Raw genomic sequence first — 16587 nt, 5'->3', positions numbered from 1 at the left:
TTTCTATCATTTGCTAAAAGTTTTTTCCAGAAAAGGTTATCAATTACATACAAGTGATGTATAATTCCTAGATATTCCAGTTATCACATACATTTTTTGATTGGGTTATCTCTGCATAAACTCAAAAAACAGACAAAAAAACTCAAAAAAAAAAAAACCAGAAATCACATCTTTTTTTTAGAAGCTGTAGTTTACAAAGAATTTTTAGCCAACACCAAAAACATCTTTTTAAGTATTTTGGATTTTGTGTGAATAATTTTTAACTAGAGTTTTATTTTTTTGCTGATATGAAATTCGCATGCATTATATTATCTCCTTTCATTGTATACATTTTACTGCTTTGGAAGTGAATTGTACAATCATAGCTTTTCCAAGCCTAATTTTTACAAATAGAAATGCTATAAATTTTAGAACAGATATTAAAATAGATATAAAATTGAGTTACCGGAATTTGTCCTGCATACATCTTCTATAGGGTGTCTTTTCAAAATTTGTTTTGGGGAATTATTTCCAGGTTCTCACTCATACTGTTGAAGTGCACTGTCAATGAACTACATACCTGATCCATACAATTTTTTTACATACATAGAATTGTAATGGCTAGAACATATACAATTCTCTTTGACCTTTTGAAGACTTGAAAATGTGCTTGCTAAAATGACTGCAGTATTACACAAACCATTCTACTATGCGGAGCATATCAATTTCTCCACAAATGCGTTACTATATTTTGTGTCATCTTTTTACATTATGGTCATACTAGTGAGTTTTCTTTTTCTTTTTTCTTAGATACTAAATAGGAGCTTAATTCATATGCACCTCCTATTGACTATTAATTTACATATGTTCTTTATAGGAATATCCTGTTCAGGAAAAATTTATACAGAATGAGAAGATATAAAAGTACTTAAGATTCAGGATCATTGTAGCATTAACATTGTAGCATTAACAATTATGTGCCCTCTATCTGTTGGATATGTTCTCACTACTTTCATGGAATTAAGAAAGGTTATCCCTTGATATTAGTTTATTCTTGCTTTTCTTTAACCACTAGTGCTTTCGTGTCAAATTTTTGGAAACCTTTACTGATCCATTGTCATGAATTTTTACATTTATGTATTGTAGGCTTTTACAAATAACATTTAGTTTGATAATCATTTTTTTATTTTAAATTTTTGTATAAGTTTTGAGGTAGTAGTCTAAGTTCATTCTTTAAAACTAGAGAGGCAGTAGTACCAATACACCCATTTAAGATTCTATTTTTATTTCATTAAATTATGGCATCCTTTTCAAAATCTATTGACAATAAAACTAAGAATTTATTTTTGATAAATCTGTTACATTCTTCTATGTGTCAGTTCTTTCACTAATAAACATGGTAATAAGATTCAAATCTAGTATGAGTGCTCAAGCTACACCATTTTACAAGATTGTTCTGACTGACCTGTCTTCCTTGAATTTATATACAAGTTTATTGAGCAGGTGGACCAACATTCTACAGATATCTAGATGTTTGATAGTCACTTATATTTTGCAACTTGTGAAAACACAAGACCCAAGATATTATATAGGGAAAAATGTCTTTAGAAAATGCTTAAAACAACTAAAATTAATTTAGCAATGAGTTAAGATTTAGTTAACACTATAGCATTATAAAGTTGAATGATAACGACTTGAGCTGTACTACAGAGGAGAGTGAGAGGGGATAGAATGAGGGTCCACCTACAAGCTGTATGTCATTGTTATTGTTTTTCAAAAACAGAAAGACTTCAGAGAAGAGAAGGAGGAAAATAATCAGTGTCCTTAATCAAGTTTCTTTTTAATCCACCTAATAGTGTGGACTGAGAGTCAGAGAAGATGGGAAAAATAAAATAGAAAGTAAAGCATTGTATAGACCTCTTACAATGTAAATAAACTGTAATAGGAATATGATAATTAATTTCCAAAGAAATAAAGGAAACAATAGGTAAACTCTAAAGGCAAACAGAATGAAGAGAGAAAAGAAGCAAAGTAAAGCCTTTATCAATAACAAACACAAGAATTTGGAAGTGAAAAAGCAGTGGAAATATTCTAAATACCAATAAAATAACAATAAAAATTGCTAACTTGGATAGAAAATGGATCACATTTTATCATATATAATTTTGAAAAACATACTAGGAATGAAAATTTAAAAGTCATAATTTAAAACACTATTTACATTATAACTACACAGTATAGTTCAGTGGTGAAATCTTGACATAGCATATGTGAAATAATGGTGTGATCTCCCAAGCATTACAAAGTACACACAAAGCATACCCACACAAAAACCACAAAAACATACACACACACATACACACACAACACATACACACATTTGGAATATTTATATTATAATATTAAATATTCGAAATTATCACAAATAATAAAAATATGTTAATATATGTAATCATAATATTGCTCATACTATTTAAAAGTTTACTAGAAATCAAATAGTCACAGTATACTTGGATTCTTATAGATTAAGTAAATTGAAAATTAAGAAAAAGAAGACATGAGAACCTTTGCAAATAAGTTTTAAATAATAAACATGTTGAAACATGTATCCTTTAATTTTGACAAACGATTACTGTTACTGGTGTTTTAACCTCAAGATTTAGAATATGATAACCAGGTGCTCTATATCTCACTATGGGTGGCTATATCTCTAATCATTTCACTCTGGATATTTTTATGATAAGGTCTCATAGTTTCTCAGGCTCTCCCGAATTACAAACCCTATTCGCAGTTCCTACCATAGGTAGAAAATTGAAGCCACAAATCACCATGCCCAGCTCAAACTTTTCTTTAATTCAAGTACAAATATTTCCAAAAAAGTGACCAGGAAATGAAAGCTTTCTGAATATAGTATGTGCTTCTTGAAAATACAGTAATTATTTGTTACCTGGAAAAATATGTTTAGAACTATAAGAAAATCAATTTATTTAAATTCACTAACCATATAAAAATTAAGAAAATAATTTGAAATATTCACATGTTAAATATTTTAAAAGCAACATATATGTGTCTGAATAATTTACATGTGTAAAAATCATGCAAAATTAAATTAACCTACACCTCTGAAAAAAGAATTATCCTAAAGAAACAAGAAAATGAGTAATTAAGAACAAAATTTGAAATATAGAAAATAAAATGAAGTGTGCTCTTTAGTTGACTTAAGTAACTGTAATCCCTTTTTACATCAATTTTATAATAAAAAATGCGTGAACAAAGAAAGCAAAAGTACATTTGATCAATAGCAACAACAAAAGCATCAGTAATTTTTTCAGTGTACAAAAAAATCGATGGAGGGGAAAACAATGTTCCTTCCAAAGGAAATGTACTCATTACATTATTTATGTAACTGTAACCCCTCTGTACATTACCTTTACAATAAAATTATACTGAAATTAAAATAAAACAAATATTATAGCAATTAAGAATTCTTAGAAGCCATTAGTTAAAAACTTTATAAAAAACTGCCCCAAGTACCCAAGGAATATACTTTGATGATACCATTTAAATACTTAAACTTCAGCAGAAAAGCAAAATGTTTAAAAACTGTTTAGAAGAGTTTGAAATTTGGTATTGATTTTCCTCCAGCACTGTTCTTTCTGTTAAGGATCGTTTTTGCTATTCCGGGTCTTTTATTGTTCCATGTGAATTTTTGGATTGCTTTTTCTATTTCCTTGAAGAATAAGGTTGGAATATTGATAAGTATCACAGTCAATTTGTAGATAGCGTTGGGAAGTATTGCCATTTTCACGATGTTGATCTTTCCAATCTAGGAACATGGGAGTTTTTGCCACTTTCTAAATCTGTTTTGATTTTCTTTTCCAGGTATTTAAAGTTTTCATCATAGAGGTCCTTCTCGCCTTTGGTTAAGTTAATTCTTAGGTATTTTTATTTATGGGGCTATTACGAATGGAGATGCTTTCCTAATTTCAGACACAATTTTCTCAATGTTGGCATACAGAAAAGCCATTGATTTTTGATGGTTAATTTCATACCCTGCTACTTTGCCCAAGTTTTGAGTCACCTTGAGTAACTTGGGAGTGGAGTCTTTAAATACAAGATCATGTCATCTGCAAAGAGGGAGAGTTTTACTTTTTCTTTCCCTATTTGAATCCCCTTTATGTTTGCATCTTGTCTTATTGCTGTAGATAGGCATTCTAATACTAGATTGAAGAGCAATAGAGAGAGTGGGCATCCTTGTCTCGTTCCTGAGTTTATCGGAAATAGCTTTAGTTTTTCACCATTGAGTATAATGCTTTCTGTAGTTTCTTTCCATCTACTGGATTGGGGTTTATCTTGATGCTCTTTTTCAAGGAGTGTCAGATCTCATTAAATTGTTGGTTTCAGATCTCTCCAATTTTTTGATATAGGAACTCAGATCTATGAAGTTGCCTCTGAATCATGCCTTTGCTGTGTCCCAGAGGAGCAGATAATCTCTGTGACAATTTTTGTTGAATATCATGAACATTTGAACTTCGTTTCTCAGCTCTTCCATGACCCACTGAGGTTTCAAAAGTGTGTTTTTCAACCTCCATGTATTACTGGATTTTCTTTGGTGACTTTTTGTGTTGAGATCTAATTTTATTCCCTTTTGGTCTGAGAGAAGGCAAGATATAAATTCAATGTTTCTGAATTTTGACAAGTTTGTTTGTGACCTAAAATGTGGTGTATTTTGGAAAATGTTCCATGTTCTGCTGAGTAAAAAGTGTACTCTGATGCTGCTGGATGAATATTCGCTAGATGTCTGCTAATCAGTTGATGTATGCACTTGTTTAGATCGGCGGTTTCTATGTTGAGTTTTTGTCGAGTTGATCTATTTAGTGGGGATAGTGGTGTGTTAAAGTCCCCAACAATTAATTTCTTTGGATCTATGTGAGATTTAAAGTAGTATTTCTTGGATAAATTTGGGTGCACTATTGTTTGGCAAATATTTAGAATTTTAATATGCTCCTGTAGGAGAGATCCCTTAATTAGTATAGTAACCTTCTTTATCTCTTCTCAATAATTTTAATTTGAAGTCTTTTTATCTGATATTAGGATTGCAACTCATGCCTGTTCATGGGGTCCGTTTGCTTGGTAGATTTTGTTCCAGCCTTTCACTTTCAAAATGTGTTTTTTTGGGGGGCAAGTTGTGATTCCTGAAGGTAGCAGATAGAACATTCTTGCATTTTAAAAAAACTAGACAGTCTATGTCGCTTAATTGGAGAGTTATATCCATTAATATTGAGAGATAGGACTGAAAGGTATTTGGGTGTTCCTGCCATTTTATCCACCTTCTTGGGAGCTACGCCTACTGGGTTCTTCCTATGGTACTTGGATTCGGTTTGCGTGTGGTTTCTTGGCCTTTATTGTGGTCTTGTTGGTTTTCTATGTGTAGGACATCTTTAAGTATTTTTGTAGAGCTGATTTGGTGGAGATATATTGTTTGTTTTTCTTTACTATGGAAGATTTTTATTTTACCTTCAGTTATGAAGGAGAGTTTAGCTGGGTACACTATTCTTGGTTAATAGTTGTTTGTCTTTAGGGCATGGCATACGTCATTCCAGGCTCTTCTTGCTTTAATTGTCTCTGTTGAGAAATCTGTGGTGATTCTAATTGGTTTTCCTTTATAGGTGACTGATCTTTTCTCCTTCACAGCTTTAAGGATCTTTTCCTTGGTCTGAATTGATCCTGTGTGGATTATAATGTGACGATGGGATGTCCTGTTCTTGTCTGGTCTATTTGGAATTCTAAAAGCTTCGTGTATCTGAATATGCCTATCTTCTTGCGTGTTGGGAAGTTCTCTGTTGGGATCCTCTTAAACAAATTTTCTAGACCATTAATTTCTGTCTCTATGTGCTCCTATACACCCATTTCCCTCAGATAAGGCCTTCTGATGGTGTCTTCCAAGTGTTGAATATATCTATCATATTTCTTGAATTTGTCTTTGATAGTTGTATGTTCTTTCTCTATAATGCCTAGGCTGTCTTCAATGCCGGAGATTCAATCTTCTGCATGGTCTAACCTACTGTCAAGACTTTCTACTTTATTTTTCATTTCTTTTCCTTCTAATTGGTCAGCTTTTATGGCTTCAAATTCTTTGTTGGAGCTTTGTTTTAGATCTTGTGTGAAATTCTTTACTTCCTTAATTTGGTGTTCAGTGTTTATTCCCAAAGCACTTAGTTGATGGGTTATGGTTTCCTTGGACTCCCATTCCTTCTATTGGGGTCCATTCAGCATTGCATTTGTGGGCTCCCTGACTCCTTTCAGGTGTCTGTTTATTGATTCCATGAATGCCTCTATTGATCGTTGTCTATGTTCATCCTGCTCTTGCAATTCTTGTATTACTCTTTGATTAGATTTCTCATGTTCATGCAACTTTTGTAGTTCTCTTTGACTGATCTCAACCTGCTCACACAATACTTTCATTTCTCTTTGAGTCTTCCCATCTTGCTCACACAATTCCAGTATCAATTTTTGAGTAGATTCCTCAAGCCCATGAGCTTCCTGTTTTGATCTTTGGTTTGCCTCCTCTCTCTCCCTATCACGCTCACACTGAGTCCTTTGCAGGGTTTCAATCTTTTCATTCACCATGTTTACAGGAGTGTTTGTAGAGCTTTTTGGGAACTCTCCTCTGGATTATTCATTATCTGTTCTGTCACCTGATTATCTTGAGTGGGCATTGAGATACCCGGACTTGCCATTTTCCTTGTGTTTTTCTTGCTTTTTCTTCCCATTTGGGATGAAAGTAATACCAGTTTTGTGCTAGAACACCATTTTAAGGCAAGCATCAACCAAAGTCCTGTAATTGCATAGTCAAAAGTCTGCAGATACAATCTAGTTCAAGAGATACAGTCTATTCAACATTAAACAACTATTTATTAATGGGCTAAGAATAGCAAAGAAGAATTTGACAAACCAGAAATTATTATGTTTAGGGAGAAAGGTGGGGAAAAATAGGTTTAGAGGGATGTGGAAAGGTAAAAGGAGAGTGAAATTTACCAAGTCCTAATCTCACAGAGGGAAATGGATTGGAAAGAATGATAGGAAAGAGAGAAAAGAAATTAAAAAAGAGACAAAAATATGAAAAGACAAATATTTAAATGTAAAAAATGAAACTCTTAAAAGTAATGAAAATTTAAAGAAGTAATATTGAGAGATGAACGGGGATAGGATGAGAGGAGGGGAGGGATAGAAAGGAGACCTGAAAAACTAAAAAATAAAAATACTTCCAATATTGTATAGGTGTAAATAAATAATACTGCTATTAAGGAATTTAATCCTAACAGGTTTTGAATTGAGTAATACATTTTTGGATTAAGTATGTACACAATGGGGGATAAAGTCTTATAATCAATGACAGGTATATATGAGGATGAGCAGAACAACAAATAATTCAAGCAGATCAGCACGGGAGTTTTTACCTTCTCCGTTTCCAACCTGGGCCTGTTCACCCCTCCTTAGGCAACCTGGTGTTCCCCCGCTCCCAGGAGGGCACCATATTGATGCCAAACTTAGTGTGCACACCCAATCGGCATAGCGCACTGCAGCCCAGAACTACTGGACTCAAGCGTTCCTCCGGGCTCAGCCTTCTGAGTAGCTGGGATTACAGGTGCGCACCACCACGCCCGGCAAATAATTCATGCAAAAACAACAAAAGATGACAAAGTAAAAAGAATGACAAAGAAGGAACAAAAAAGACCAAAACGTCAGTAGATACTTTTTTAAAAAAAACCACACACACACATTTTCACCTAAAATAACAGTTATAAGAGTAAGAAAAAAAGATTAAAGAAACAAAAGGAAAAATTAGGAACAACTCAACACATACATTCAAAAGAAACAAAACAACCGAAGAGAACAAAAATTAACTCAGTACTCAAGAACCTGCAGGAAATGCAAAGATTTTTTTTTAAAAAATAGCTATGATAAGCTTCTGAAAATCCTGACTACATGGGAGTCTACTGTTGTGAGGATAGTGGTTAAAGCTCAGACTGGTCAGAATGATCTGTTCACAATGCCGGGCACCTATTATTCTAAATTCCAGGAAGAATAATATGAAGTAGACTGAGCCCACGATCATACACAAGTAGGAAGCGAGATTCTTTCTGAAAGTTAATCAGGATAATTTAGGGTTGGGGGCATGCCCAAGTGGTAAGAACATCCATTTACGAGACATAAGACACTCAATTCAAATTCTAATATTATGGGTATTAAAGAAAAAAAGCTATGACTTTAAATAATGGGAATAATTGCAGGATTTGAATATTTGAGGGGAGAAAAATCCATGAGAGATAGTTTACCCATGTTGCAATGTTTTCTACTTAAGTGATAATATTATGTGGTACTCCAGACATAACAGAGTTACCTTGCAATTGAGCATGGATGTGCATTTGGATGAAGGAAATACTCTTCACAAGTGTAAATTAAATACTTTTTTGGGGTAGATTTTAGTTCTTGAACTAAGAGCCTGGGTGATATCTCTGAGTCTTTTCTCTCAAGGCTATCACTCTACTACTTTGAGCCACAGTTCCAATTCTGATTTTCTGTTGGTTGTTTGGAGATAAGAGGTTCATGGACTTTCCTGCCCAGGATAGCTTCAAACCATGATTGTCAGATCTCAGCCTCCTGATTAGCCAGGATTCCACGCCTGAGTAGTCCATGTTTCTAATAATTTAGTAAATTCTACAGTTACAGAAGTTATAATTTATCATTATAACCTTTATATGTGTGTATATTTATATCAATGCATACATATAGAAATATTTTAACATATTTTTGTATCTACAGTACATTTATGAAATCATCCTTCATTATAAAATAACATGGAAACAAGTATAATGAGGAGCAAAGAAAAGGGAATTGTCATGTTTCTTGTTGTTGAATGAAATATGAATTGTGAGAATCAGTTTCAGAAAACAATTTAACAAAATGGGTAATGGCTTTAATTCCAATCCCTTTATTTGCCCATATTGTACATCCTCACACATGAGTGTCAAAGTCAAACCACATTTTTTTGCCTTTGTATTTAAATCACATGTTATAATTTAGTGGATAGGTGTGAAGTAATCAAATAAAGATTAAAATAATAGTAAGTGAGGCTATGAGTTAGAGCTGAAAATTATTTTAAATATGATAATAGCTAATTAATTCCATATCTCTTACTTTTACTCTATTATCATATCCCTCATTCCATTAGGAAACTACATAGAAGGTTCTTACTAAATCATGTGTAAAATTATGAAAAAATGTATTAAAAGAATATGGGCACAACAGGGCTGTGAAAGTGGGTCAGTAGTAGAGCTCTTGCCTTGCATGCATTAGGCCCTGGGTTTGATTCCTCAGCACCACATAAGCAAAAAGAAGAAACTGGATGTGGCTCTGTGGTTCCAGTGGTAGATCATTAGCCTTGAGCAGAAAAGCTGAGGTACAGAGCCCAGGCCCAGAGTTCAGGCCCCTTGACTGGACAAAAAAAACAACAACAAAGAATATGGGCACAGTGTGGTTTTAGCTGATTGAGAACTGTAGGGGGTAGTGTGTTTTTGAGATCTTGAAAAACAATGTGATGGAGATGATGGAAGGGATGTGCTTATTCTGGAAAATTGGCTAGAGGATTGCTCCCAGAAAAATAGTGGTGAATTCTTCCAAAAGGTTACGGTAAAATCACTCTCACAATCATGTTCTCTACTGCACTATTAACCGTAGAGAACTTATGGAAACTGCCCAGAAACCCGTTAGCGGAGGGATGGTTGGAGAAAGTGTTGCACATATACACAATTGGATTGCACCCATCCATTATAAAGACTGTTACAGCAGTTGCAAAGAAATGGATAGATCTAAAATTATGTTAAATAAACGAGGTCAGAGCCAGACACACAAAGGACGCTTATTTGGAAGCCAGAATTTTATGCAAGTTAAACAACAATATTAATCAAAGCATGATATTTGCAGAGGAGTATTTGAAAGGTGTAATTTCTTATAAAATTGAACTTTTAATCCAACAAAATGAATACCAGGAAAATATCACTTGGAAAATGTGAGGGGAAGTCAAAGGGAAGGAATAAAGGGACTTCTGGAAGTAGAGAGTGAAGCCATAATATTCAATGCAGATAGTATGAAACTAGAAAAAATGAAAGTGGGGTGAGGTTTGGAAGGATGTGAGAAAGTTATGTAAAGATCCATTGTTCTTATAAACTGATTCGTTGAATGGAAAACCTTTCATAAAACTATTTAATAAAAATATAATTAAAAACAATGGAGACATCTGATCTTAAACCATGAGTCAACATGATAATTTACTTCTCAGAAATTTTCTTTGCAGGTATTATCCTCATAATGACAAAAAAGTGAACAACGCAATGAATGTCAATACATCTCTTTGCATATCCTAAATAGACACAACATAAAAATCACAGTAAAAATATTAGAATATATCACATGATAAAATAACAAGTACAAAGTATCAAACTCTGATTGTTTTTCCAAGTGCTTTACCTTTGGTATCTAATTTAATCCTTACAATAATCCCATAAAGTGGAACTACTTCTATTTTTAATTCTAAGATGATGATATTTAAGTCTTCAGAGTTGGAATTACTAGTACAACTTTGCACACATAGTAAGTGTTAGCCTGCGGTCCATTCCCACCATATCAAATAACCTCATTCTATTTTATAACTAAATACCAGCACTCAGGCTACTAATTCTAGGAAAATTTCCCAAAATTATTGTGCACACTCTAATAATATTTCACTTCATCTTTCTTAGAAAATAGGTAATTAAGCCGGACACCAGTGGCTCATACCTATAATGCTAGCTACTCAGGAGGCTGAGATCTGAGGATTGAGGTTCAAAGCAGGCTCGGGCAGGACAGACTGTGAGACTCTTATCTCTAATAAACCACTAGTAAGCTGGAAGTGGCACTGTGGTCCAAGTGGTAGAGTGCTCGCCTTGAGTGGAAGAGTGCAGGGACAGTACCCAAGCCGAGAGTTCAAACCCCATGACCAACAACAACAACAAAAAAGAAAATAAGTAACTGTAATACGAAAATTCCAAGTTCATAATCAATTTATACCTCTCTGGTGAAAGGAACTGCTAAACTATAACATTCTTGGTTTCTAGCTCAAAATAGTAGAAATCATATTTTATTCCTTCACTCAACACTGTACTGCCTGGGGACCCCATCTCTTACCCCATTCTTACTGAAAGAATGACCTGCCCAATTCCTGATGGAAACAGACTGCAGGTCTTTTGGAGCAATCGTTTCCACATTGTAGCTCACCTAAATTGTTTACCATTAGAAGTATTTTCATTGTTTTTTATACCCAACATTTTGAGAGAAATGTACTACTTTAAAATGTTATTAAAATAAGACTGATATAAAAATCACTTTTGACCCCAGATAAATATTTTACCCTTCATATACCCAAAAATGCAGTCTGACCTATCATTAATGTTAGGAACGAGAGGGTAAAAATCATAGACACCAAGACCTAAGTATGAATTTAAGACTCTCCAACTTGTGAATACAATTGGTTTAAAAAGACATCAATACTACTGCACTTTTAAATTCCCTATGATCATGATAATGATTCCCTATGATAATGATAATGATAATGATAAACTATTAACACTTAAAAATAACTCATTTTCTTGGGAGTAGGACACAAAACAAAAGGCTAATCCTAATCATTTTAAGAGAACATTATTTATACTAAAAGTTCACTCATAACTAAAGAGAGTCTAAAACTAACTGAAGTACAGAGACACAAAGGAAATAATTTAAGTGCATCATGTACATTCAATGGACTGTTAATAGAAAACAAAGTTATACTAATAATTAGCTTACCCAATTCACTTACGTTCTTTTATTCTATTCCATTTACTTTCATAAAAACTGGGTTTTCATAAAATGATGCATAAAAAAGCCTATATACCCACTTACATTTACAGATCTTAATAATTTTTATTTCAGAAATTTTATCTCTATAGTCAATGAACTGAAATAAAACTAAAATATTCAAAGGATTTTCAGAAATTGCAAGACTTGCTCTGGGATGTTATGTAAGCCTTATTTGTTAAAATTGCCATAGTTACTCCCACAAAAGAGCCATTAGTAAAGATCCCTGTGCATGTACAAAACACTTTCAAATATGTCCACAATCTGGACATGACACATGCTTTTTGTTTGTTCATTTTTGAAAGGAATATCTAACAAGCATATCCACAATACTTACTTTCAATCAATAAGATGGGATTTTCAAACGTAATATGGGTTTGATTATCTCTTAGTGAGAATAGATATGATCTTGCAAAGAAAGTGATTTTCAACAGAAATCCGGAAAGAGTTTATCCAATTTGTGTTTTACAGGACTAACAAGAGAGTAATATCTGTTTGGTAAAGTCGGTCCAAATCACTCCATGAGTGTATTTTAAAAGTATAAACATTTTAAGAAGTCAAATACATATTTTGTACTGACAATGATTTTACAGCAATAACTTACTACCTAATTATGCCTGTATCTTCTTACCTAACATACAATAAGAGCTGAAAGCAGTCTCTTTATCTAACTTAATGTTGTAAATGCTTTGATTATGATGACGTTATTATTAGACAAATAATATGTACAGACGGGTGGTTCCACTGAAATGACATGACAGAAGACTGATAAATAAAAACATTGCAACACAGTTAGCTCTTTTCAGCCTCACCCTGTCCACATTGGCAAGCAACATTGCAACAGCACACACACATATACACATACACACATGTTCGCACATGTATACACACATATACATGCATGCTAAATTCAGGGTTTATTGTACAAAAAAGTTCAAATAAAATATTAGTGATTAGGACAAATGATAACATGCCTTATTACAAAATAATACATAAACCATCACCACGCATGTTACATTTTATCTGCCTCTCCACATGTGACCACTTAATTTATTTTTAATTAATTAATTGCCTTATTAATTAATTCGTTTGTTTGGTGCAAATACTAGGGCTTGAACTCAGGACCTGGCTTTGTCCCAGTATTTATTTTTTGTTTCAGTTTTCTCAAGGCTAGCATTTTACTGCTTGTACCACAACTCCATTTCTAGCTTTTGCTGGTTACCTTCAAATCAGAATCTAATGGACTTTTTATTCCTTGGTCTGCTTTCAAACCACAATCCACACATTTCATCTTTCTGATTAACTACTACTAAAGACATAAGCCATGAGTGTGGCTTCTACTTTTTCCTCTATAGGTATCTAATGAACATACTTAGATATTAATTTAAAAATGAGAGTATAGAAGCAAGGTGTACAGTGATGATACTGTCCTGTCAGAAATACAAGTTAGTAATGTAAATTTATTCTTAAGACCATACACAAAAAATACCATGATATAGTGTAAGAGAACTCACCATTGAACATATGAGCGTTAAGAATTTTCTAATAGATCCATTATATATTGGTACCCAACATTAGAAAAATGCATGAGGCATTAGTAAAATAGAAGTCCTTTGCATGACTACATACATTCCTTGTTTTTTTAAAAGACATTTGCTTTCATCTAAAAAGTAGGCCTGTCTATAGTCTTCATGTGATGTTGATGATTGAAAGTGATGAGGTCAAAATGTATTAGTAGTCCTTAACTATCAATTCACATTTTTTTCTTGGAGAATATAATGATCAAATCAGTAGTTCAGAATCAGCAAGCAATAGTTCAGAACCATGCTTCCAGTGCAAGTGGATCATGAGTAAGAAATCCTCAATGCCAATTTCCACAAAGTTTTGTCACAGATACCATCTCCCTGACTTCTCTAGCTGCTTTACTACCCTCCTATTCCTTCATTGTACAGGAAAAGCGTGATTCAACTGATTTCAGTCAGATCTGTTACTAGAATTATCAAGGATTTAGTTGATTTTCTGTAATTTGATCAAAGTTATGTCTCTTTATGTAGGCTACTAAAAATGTATTTACTAACTTCAAGTAATTACATGAATTCTATTTCCATCTTTTTTAAAAAATAAAATTTTGTTTGCTCTATAAATTGATCAGAGGCATAGATTTTGTGGCTAGCTAGGTCACTGCACATCTGTCTCTCTCTCTCTCCCTTTCTTGGTTCTCATGGATAATATGATTGTTCCATAATTATCCTAATTTATTTTGCGTTTATATTTTTGGTTGCATCATTTCACTTTTTGCTTTGCCATTTCCCAAAACATTTATATAGAGGGCATTAGATCCTATTTTCTCATTCCTAGAATAAGTTGCACATGAAGACATCACTGGTCCTCATTTTCAGTGTGTATGTTTGAATACGGAGGAACATCTTTCCTCTGCTCTCCATAAATTCCCTACTCTCCAGTTAGAATAATTTTGAATAGTAAAATTGGAAAAAGAGAAAACATATAATGGTGAATAAACAGATGCAGAAAATTCAACGAATATTTCTGACCAGTTCAAACAATATGAACTATTAGGGAAATACATGGACACCTCATTCTCACTGGCACTCAAAGTCTCTGGTTAGAAAATTCTTAGGAATATGAGGAACAACATGAAAAAGTAAGGAATGGTATCAACTGCAAGAAAAAAATGGAGAAGGATCCAAGCAAGTTTCTTCATTAGGCTGCCAAAAATATTCGGCTTACTACAGTGCGGATACTTCTTTCCCAAAAGGCCACTCATGTGAATAGTAGGGATGACGAAGAGTATACCCCTCTTCATCGAGAAGCCTACAGTGGACACTTAGGCATTGTCAGTGAGTTGGTGTCTCAAGTGGCACATGCAATAACTGTAGATGACTGGACACCCCTGCATAGTGCATATACGTGGAATAATACCAGAGTGGCTTCTTTCCTACTTCATCATGATACAGATACCAATGCCCAAACTGAAGGCCTTTTGACACCCTCACATCTTGCTGCTGAGAATTGAGATAGCAAAGATACACTGGATCTCCTTCTTTTGAACCATTATATAAAACCAGGCCTGAAGAACAACATAGAAGAAACTGCATTTGATATTGCCAAAAAGATAAGTATGTATCATTACCTCTATGAAGTTTTGGAAGGCTGCACAAATTGTTCACCTAAGTCCTAAGAGCAATATCTTTTTTTATTTTTTGGTCCGTCATGGGGCTTGAACCCTGGGCCTGGGAGCTATCCCTATGCTTTTCAGCTCAAGATGAGTGCTCTACCACTTGAGCCAGAGCTCCACTTCCAGTTTTCTAGTGGATTATTGGAGATAAGAGTACCACAGACTTTCCTTCCCAGGCTGGCTTTGAACCATGATCCTCGGATCTCAGCCTCCTGTGTAGCTAGGGTTTATAGGCATGAGCCACCAGTGCCTGGCAACACCAATATTTTACTGTAAAAATTCATGGATTCCGCAGAATTCTTCCAAGTGAATTGCCTGCATTGGATGTCAAAATGTATTCAATAGTTTTTGTATACATGTACAATGATTTCTTCAGGGTTTGTGATTTTTTAATCAGAAATAATTTTAACTTACCTGTTGAAATGAGTAGTACAGAAGATAAAATATTTCTGGTGCTTGCATGAAAATGTATATTTTAAAATATTCTATATTCTATGTTTGCATAATGTTCATAATTTATTTTATTTTCTCCTAGATATACTTTGAATTCTACATTATTTTATAATATATAGGTTCATTAGCATGTCCTTTCCGATTGCATTCCATATAGAAACAGTTTTATTCCTTTTTTTTTCTAGGTCTTAATATTATTTTTCTTTGGGATAAAATGACAATGTTGTCTAATTTGAAAATTTTTGTAAAGTTTATGTTATGTAAACGCCTATCTGAGGTGAAGATTTAATACACTGATGTCAAACTAAATTTAATTATATGAATTGTGTGTATTGTTATACTTGTAATTTTGTAATCAACTTTTTAATAACTGTTTTTCATTTCTTGCATCTGAAGAATGAAAAATATGGAATACTTCTCAAATTTTCATATTATCCTTGTGCAAGTGCCATGTTAATATCTGTATTGTAATTTGAGTATACATGCTGCTGAAGCATGTAGTATCCTCTAAATTATGTAGTTAATGAAGCAATCTTTATACAGGCTTATACCTATGGGTGCCTACTTGTAACAAGGAAACCTTATTGTTCCTAACAATGCTATCGGTCTTATTTCCCTAAAATTCTGTGAATAGTGGAAAAAATTATATTGATCAGTTGATTACTCACATTTGCAAATTTTTTTGTGAATGACTATCTTAAGTCTTTTGATTTGGAATTTGATCGTACTCTCAATTATTTATAGATAGGTCCAAAAGTGATGGCTTTTTCAAGTATTTATTTATCCAACTGAATTAGCTTTGTGGACCTAATGGATTCAAAGTAAGCGTTGCTTGAGAGCTACTTCTAAACTTCTTCAGCTGACATTTTCCCAAATGAGGTGTTACTGGCACAAATGTCTACCTGAGCCTTTACGCTTTTTCCATGTGGGAACAGACCAACCAGAACATCTTACCCTGACAGCATAGATTGTCTTACTGGAACAAAACTAATCTTGGTTACAAGGGATCATGGAGAGATGAACAG

General features: G+C 33.6%; 1 pseudogene; it reads right to left on the bottom strand.

Moving 5' to 3' along the window:
• Window positions 1–15962: 15962 nt before the first annotated feature.
• On the bottom strand, window positions 15963–16059 carry LOC122098100 (annotated as a pseudogene).
• Between the last annotated feature and the right edge of the window lie 528 nt (window positions 16060–16587).

Source organism: Dipodomys spectabilis, unplaced genomic scaffold, assembly GCF_019054845.1.
Source record: "Dipodomys spectabilis isolate Male_0828 unplaced genomic scaffold, ASM1905484v1 ptg000458l, whole genome shotgun sequence".
NCBI lineage: Eukaryota > Metazoa > Chordata > Mammalia > Rodentia > Heteromyidae > Dipodomys > Dipodomys spectabilis.
Note: the sequence above shows the minus strand (reverse complement) of the source record. Positions and strands in the feature narration are given on the sequence as shown.